Below are 8085 nucleotides of genomic sequence, written 5' to 3'. Positions count from 1 at the left end.
AAACTCTGGTCCGGACCACACTAGAGTTGACCTACTATCCTCTAGACTCATAATCGGTATTGTGGGACTGGTGTATGCTAAGACCCGAGAGAGAGAAAGAGATGGAAAAGAAGATGAAATTTAGGTAGGGTTTCGGTTTTTTTTTTTAGCCCAATTTTAGAAAAAAATTTGGAAAAATTGGCAAAACTCTTTTCATTCAAAATGAAAACTCATTTTATAGAAAAACCATGCAACAATTGCATAAACAAATCCATAAAAACCCAACACCTATAATCCACGTATCTTATGGTCATAATGATCTCACACTATAGCCACAACACCTTAGTCACTATTGGTTAGGTGGAATTTATCCACAAAAGTTTGGATTTTTCCACTAACTATAGTCAAAGGGCAAAATAGTCATTTGGTCAAAGTTTGACTTTGACCAAAAAGTTAACATTTTGACTTTTTTTTATGATTTTTCCAGTGTGGACTAATTTTGGACCTCCCGAGCAGTGAATCGCATTCATTTTCTCCGAAATTCAATATCATTTTGAATATAAGGTCGGTCAAAGTTTGACTTTCAAAGTAAAAAAAGTCAACTCTTTGAACTTTTTACATCTTGACCATTTCCATTATTTTCGAGCTTCCAAATATGAATGTATTCATATTCTTGATATTTAAATATCATATTTAAATATTAAGCTGTATCTCTAAACTGAAAACCCGACCACTATATCAACATATACTTTGTCGGGTTTCTTCCTCTCTTCACCTAATTCAGAAACTATTCGAATCAATTCTAGTCATACTGTTCGTAATGCTAAGTTTTATTCATATGAGCTAGTAAGGGAACCTAATGACCTATAGATCATGGGCTCCAATGATTCGAGATTAGCTAGCTAAACTCTTTAGAGAGCAGCTAATCAACATTCGTTAATTAACGCATCATTCCACTATAGTCCCGTAGTTGCCTCTGCTCACTATAGTATAATATTGTGTCTATTTGGTATAACCAGGATTAGTAAGTTAAATCCTTCACAGGTTTTTCATAATCTCGTGTGGGTCATAAAACGTTTTACCCCCAATACTACATCTTGTTCCTTATGTTTCACTGATCCCTCAATGAACAATTGGTTTAAGGTCCATCCTATAAACCGAATCCCTCTCGAGCAAGGAGAGGGTGGGGCCCTTGTTTCAAGACCTGGATTTCAGTACTAAAGGAAACAACCTATCTACTATCCCTATAAACGAGTAGGAAGTGAATTCCGTCTTGCACCCAATGTTCCCAGCTTCCACGCCGGATCTTACCTCTGAAATGGGAGGCTTATTGCACGCGATGATGAACTACCCCTCACCTTAATACAGATCTAAGGATAATTCGCGAGTGAATAGGAGTTCATAGTTAGTCAGGTAAGATTAAGTTACTAGTCATCAATTAAGAAATAGTCAGTTTTATACATAAAACAGTATTTAGAACGTAAAAAGTGACCATTTCATGGTTCAGATCTTATGTAAATCATTTACATATGATGCCCTCAACATATCTCATATGAAGACATTCCAGGATACATCGTTTGTACTAACTAACAAAAGTGGGCCGCATCCATAGTGTCCCAAAATAAGGCGCCCAAGCCTTATTTCATATAGCTGATAACTAATTTTGGCTATATATTTGAACTTGATCCACATTTATGTCACTACATAAAGTTCAAAGTACATTAAATAGCCTCAGGACCTTAGTTTATTGGATTCAAGATTACAATTTCAATAACAACTTTATCGAAAAACAAAACAGAATATGTTTATTAATTTACAAACTACGAGTTTTAGGACATAAAATCCAACAGGAGGATCATATCAGGGAGCACAGTCCACGTATTAAAGTTGTGTTACGTGAGCTTTCCAACAAAACTATTGAAACTTAAACAAAAGTTGTTGAAGGGCCTACTTCATCCGCAAGAGTTGTTGATGATAGTTCATCTAGTAGGTCAATTCCACCTCACGATTTTAGGGAACCTCGGCATAGTGGAAGGGTTACGAACCCACCCGTTCACTATCTGGGTTTCACGAAAATCCTTATTATGATAGCAGATGGCGACATTAAGGATCCGTTGTCTTATCAGAAGGCAATGGAGGATGTAGACCAGGATGAATGGATCAAAGTCATGGATCTCGAGATGGAGTTGATGTACTTCAACTCAGTATGGGATCTTGTAGATCAGCTTGATGGGGTAAGACCTATAGGTTGTAAAGGGATCTACAAGTGCAAATGGGGTGCTGATGGTAAGGTGCAAACCTTCAAGGCTCGACTTGTGGCAAAGGGTTATACCCAGGTAGAGGGAGTTGACTATGAGGAGACTTTCTCACCTGTTGCCATGTTAAAGTCGATTTGAATCCTCCTATCCATTGTAGCTTATTATAATTATGAGATCTGGCAAATGGATGTCAAGATGGCCTGTCTGAATGACAATCTTGAAGAGACCATTTACATGGTGTAACCCGAGGGATTCATTACCCAAGGTCAAGAGCAAAAAGTTTGCAGACTGAATTGGTCCATTTATGAGCTGAAACAGTCGTCTAGATCTTCGAACATTCGGTTTGATACTGCGATCAAATCTTATGGCTTTGACCAGAACGTTGTTGAACCTTGTGTCTACAAGAAGATCGTCAATGCTTCAGTAGTGTTCTTAGTGTAGTATGTAGATGATATACTACTTATTGGGAATGATGTAAGTCTACTGACTACAGTTAAAACTGACTAGCGACCCAATTCCAAATGAAAGATTTAGGAGAGGCTCATTTTGTTCTGGGTATAAAGATCTTTCGGGATCGTAAGAACAAAGTGCTAGCACTGTCTCAGGCATCGTACATTGACAAGATGTTGCTCAAGTACTCGATGTAAGACTCCAAAAGGGGCCTACTGCCGTTTAGGTATGGAGTCACTTTGTCTAAGAATATGTATCCTAAGATGCCTCGAGAGGTTGGGGAAATGAGACGGGTCTCATATGCATCTGTCATTGTCAGTCTGATGTATGTGATGCTCTACACTAGACCAGACATCTGCTACGCTGTGGGGATGGTCAATTGGTATCAGTCTAACCCAGGCCAGGGTCACTAGACCGCAGTGAAGAATATCCTCAAGTATCTTCGGAGAACGAGGGACTACATGCTCGTGTATGGATCTAGGGATTTGATCTTTAGTGGATACATAAATTCTGACGTTCAGACTGATAAAAACTCTCACAAGTCCAGTTCAATGTCAGTCTTTACTCTTAACGGAGGAGCTGTAGTGTTGCTGAAGCACTTAAGCAGGGTGGCATCACCGACTCCCACTATAGAGGCGGAGTGGTAGCGGCTTGCGAACGCTGCTAAGAAGGTAGTCGTCTGGCTCAGGAAGTTCCTCACAAAGAACTGGAGTCTTCCAGATATGTCTAGCGTCATCACCCTCTTTTGTGATCAATAGTGGGGCTGTGACGAACCTCCAAGGAGCCTAGGAGTCACAAGCGCAACAAGGGAATGTGATTCGAGATAGTGCATCGAGAGAATGTGACATTACAAAGATGCTTCAGATCACAATGTTGTTGACCCTATTTATGAAGGCTTTCAACGGCTACAGTGTTTGAGGGTCACCTTTCAGGAGCAAGGGTCAAGGGGACCACCTGCGGCTAACTACGGGCCAATGTGGGAGATTTTTTTGTATTGGGTTCTTATGCCAATAAGTTATCATTTTTGTAACTTGTTTTGTACACCCCAATTCTGCTTTAAGGAACACAGTGGGAGATGTGGGGGTTGATGCCCTAAAGTCTCGTGTCCTATAGTTTGTAAACAGTTTGTACAAACGCTTGTGTTGTTAATATATGATATTTTCTTCACATCTTGTATTTTTGTTCATTTGCTTGATTTATTTGATTTACCACAAACCAATAAACATAAAATCCCTGGTTATCTGTATGTGACTCAAGCATGTATGTGGTGAGATACAAGTGGATCATATCTTGAGTGATAACCAAAATGGTCTGTAGTATATGAATATAGGAGGAAAACCTTATCCTGGTAATGCTACGGATGCGACCCGCTTTGTGGAATAGTTATAAGTGTTGTGACTTGTCATAGATGGTCTATACCTGATCATTCGTGTAGGGGACATGCGAGCGAGGGCGTCCTATACAAAGATGACCACAGGTATAAGATCTAACCATGAAGTGTTAACATCTAGTTATATAACACCGTTCATGACAAAGAATTCACTTCACTAGGATGACCATAGGTAAAATGACCTCAATCCTGAATGAGTTGGGAACTCTTGCCATTGAGGACAGTCCTTTGATTTGCATGGGTGCGAGTAGCCAGGCCGCCGACTAAAACCTACCACTTTGGGGATTTGTCTAATTTGGGAGCTAGAAACTCAGCTACACAAGATGAAATTCACTCCTTCCCGAAGCAAGGGTAAATAGATAGATAGCTCCCTAAGGGTTGATTCCAAAGTGTGAATGATGTGGCGCTACACACCTTCTCATGGCCCGAGAGGTGTTCACATATAGTTGGACTATGTTGTATTGTTCATTAGAGGGATCAGTGGTACTTAAGGAGTGAGATGTAACTATAGGGGAAAAATGGTAAATTGACCCAACTATACCTACGAGCGTCTGTGAAAGGTTATCGTACTCATGATTGGTTATATCCGATGGACACATAAATATATCTGTGGTAAGAAGAGTTCAGTTGTCGGTCTTTAGTGGAATGTTTGGCAGTTAACGGATGGTGGATCTCGTGGCCAAAGAGTTTAGTTAGCTATTCACGTACCATTGGAGCTTCGAGCCATAGGTCCATAAGGTCCCCTTGATAGCTTGGATACAAGTTGAGAATCAGTTTTTGGGTCAGTTTGAAATGTTCAAATTAACAAGAGGGAGTTTGATTATATATGATATAATTGAATTGATTAATTATATATGATATGATTGACTAAATGTATGAGATACATTATTTTGGAGGAAAATGGATATAAATATGATTTATATCAAGTAAAGGAGAAAACACTATAGTTGATATATGATATCAAACTATAGGTTATGAATATAATATGATTATATTTATTAATTTATTTTTTGGACAGTTATGAGATAATTGGCTGCCGTTTTGTCCGAATTCATGCGTTAGTGCGAAGTTTAATTCAGTTCTAGTAATTGAAGAATAAAATGAAAATAGTTTTCATTTTACACGAGACACGCATAATTGCTCACGGTGTGTTAGCATTCTATTGCTTAGTATTTGAGAGCCTATACGATAGCACCCGCTTACTAATCAATCGCACACCTGCGTTCGCATTTTCCTAAACGATCGTCCATGCTTTCATAAACGAACACTTACCTTTTCATAGATGATCGTCCACGCTTTCATAAACGAACACTTGGCTTTTACTACACAATCATGTACCCCGCACTGTAACATCCCGTATTTTTTTTCTTTAGTATTAATGTAATTTTAGTAATTTTTGTTAGTGGAGGGCTTTTTTGGAATTTCGGAGTCCAAGTGTAAGTGTAGGAATTTAATTTTTGGATCTTACAAAATTGTTTAATTTAGAAAGTAATGGCAGGTTTTATTTTCATTTTTGGGAAAGAAAGGAAGTTGATGAATTAAAATGGAAAAAGGAAGGGAATAAAAGGAAGCTTATTTTATTTCCATTTTTGTTAGTTTGATAATATTATTATTTTTATAAAAATCAAAATCTCCTTCTTCTTCTTCTTCTTCTTCCTTTTATACCGTCTGCCCCTCCCTATTTTCGTGTAAACCCTAGCCGCCACACCCTTCGAGTTGCTTAGCGTCGTCTCCCGGCTGACCTATTCCGTGCAACTTGCCTAACAGTGCCGTTCGTGAGCATCGACAACCCAAACTGAGATCTTTCCCTTCTCAGTCGTGTGTTCGTGCCTCTCCTCACCGCCGACTCTTTGCACCGGAGTTTCGCATGCTTTCGCTCACGTCGCGTTGGTTGTCGTTGACTCTTAGCCGTCTGCAGGTGCCAGATCTAAGGTTTTGTGCGTCCTCCTTCATTCATGGGTTCGGTGTCATTGCCAATTCGCCAAGTTGTCCGACGCCACTTCTTCGTCCGGCGACGCTTCTCTGTCTAGCACCGCCAAGCTCCTACTGCCGTTGTGGTTGCTGTCACATCTCTTTTGGGTAAGATTTTAGGTGTTTTCCTAAAAGTTTTTGTGTGGTTTGTTTTGGAATAATTTTGGTTAAAATCCGTTATGTTTGGACTTTCAGAAGCGAGATTCAAAGGATTTTGGGGACGTTGCTCATCGAGAAGGAGACTGATTTTCGATCATGTTCATATTGGTGTTTTGGTATGAGTTTTAAAATCTGCTAAGAGGAAATTTTGGAGTCGAAATCTTGCGAGTTTCGTTTGGGTAAGTTTTGGTGACTGTCTGATTAAATTTGTATGTTGGATCATGATTCCAAAGACTGAAATTTAGAATTATGTTTGTATTAGGGGACTTAATTCAAGGTTTATTTTGTTGGAGATCATTAGCTTGAATTAATATCTGAACTTGGCTTCGAGGTAAGTAATCTTACTACTGGAACTGCCCGCGGGCCAGGCATTAGATGTATGCTAGCATGATAAATGAATGTTATGGCAGAATGACAGCATGATAGGCTCATAGTATAGTATGACCAATGTATGTTCTAGTACGAGATCTGAAATATTTATTTGTGAACATAGATACTTGAATGCTAGCATGAGATGTTATGCGATTTCATATGGTTGTATTTGATCTGATGATGTTGAGGTATATGTGTATGTTGTAGAGCCATGATGTTGAGGTATATATATATGTCATAGATTCATATAGTGATAATTATGATGTTGAGACTGTGCAAGTGTCCTTACTGATTAGTTAGATGCCCATTAGATTTTGTGTTTCCTTCGGGATTCACCAGTTTGTGTTTCCTTCGGGATTCATCAGTTTGTGTTTCCTTCAGGATTCACCAGATATTGTGTTTCTTTCGGGATTCATCAGTTTGTGTTTCCTTCGGGATTCATCAGTTTGTGTTTCCTTCGGGATTCACTAGTTTGTGTTTCCTTCGGGATGCACCAGTTTGTATTTCCTTCGGGATTCACCAGTTTGTGTTTCCTTCGGCATCCACCAATTTATGTCTCCTTCGATATTCACATGATTGTGTTTCCTTCGGGATTCACCAGAGGTAGTGGGCATACTTAACTACAGTAGGATAGAACTCAATCTCCTTTTTATTTCATGTGTATATGTGTCCCATGAGGACTAGAGCAATTTATATGTTTCACCAGAGGTAGGTATCTGGAAGACATAGATGCCTAGCCTGACCCCAGTGTTGGGGTTACTTACTGAGTATTTTATACTCATTCTTTCTCATGTTGTTGTTTTAGGTAAGAGTAGGGACGTGCCGGCGAATGACAAGCGGAATCCATGATCGAGCCACTAGGACCAGTTTTACCAGTTTTTATGCTTCTGCTCATAAGAGTTGGATTTCCTTCATGTTTTTGCTAAATTTTTCAGTTTTGATGTTTGAAACTTATTATTGAGAATTGTTTTTCATACTTATTTATTAATCTTTATGATTTATGGGTACCCTATTATTGTTTTTAATATTTGCATTTAATAAAGGACTTTTGAATTCCCTTATCTATTTAGCATTTGTTTCACCATAAAAAAGTGTCGTTTTAAGTTCCATGCATGCATGTATTTTAGTAACGGCCTAACCGATGTCCTAGAGGGTCACGTCGTTACAGTTGGTATCAGAGCCCATGTTTTGGGTTCTATAGACTGACTTACTACGTGAGTCTAGATAGTCCCTATAGCCCAGTAATGGATCCCTCGTCATCGCTAGGTACATTCTACTAATGAAAGTTTCAACGTATATATGAGAACAGTGATGTAGTATTTTAAATGCATGATTTCTGAGAAAGACCCAGAAATAGCTAGTTAACATATGAATTCATGATAGGACATGGCACCTAAACCTAGAACAAGAAAGACAGTTAGAGAAGAAGTGCAAGCAGAGAGAGCCGAAAGTAGCTAGATTGTTCCGACAGCTCCAAATCCGCCTGTGACCCAAATTGATGAAAAG

At 38.9% G+C, this 8085-nt stretch overlaps 1 long non-coding RNA gene across 1 annotated transcript; it reads left to right on the top strand.

Moving 5' to 3' along the window:
- The first annotated feature begins 5641 nt into the window (after positions 1 to 5641).
- Positions 5642 to 7604, top strand: LOC120082073. Its single transcript, XR_005483032.1, has 4 exons — positions 5642 to 6156; positions 6244 to 6386; positions 6470 to 6538; positions 7385 to 7604. It is a non-coding gene; the product is annotated as an uncharacterized LOC120082073 (long non-coding RNA).
- The last annotated feature ends 481 nt before the right edge of the window (positions 7605 to 8085 follow it).

Source organism: Benincasa hispida, chromosome 7 (assembly GCF_009727055.1).
Source record: "Benincasa hispida cultivar B227 chromosome 7, ASM972705v1, whole genome shotgun sequence".
Taxonomy (NCBI): domain Eukaryota; kingdom Viridiplantae; phylum Streptophyta; class Magnoliopsida; order Cucurbitales; family Cucurbitaceae; genus Benincasa; species Benincasa hispida.
The sequence above is the reverse complement of the archived record's forward strand: the minus strand, read 5'-3'. Positions and strand labels throughout refer to the sequence as shown.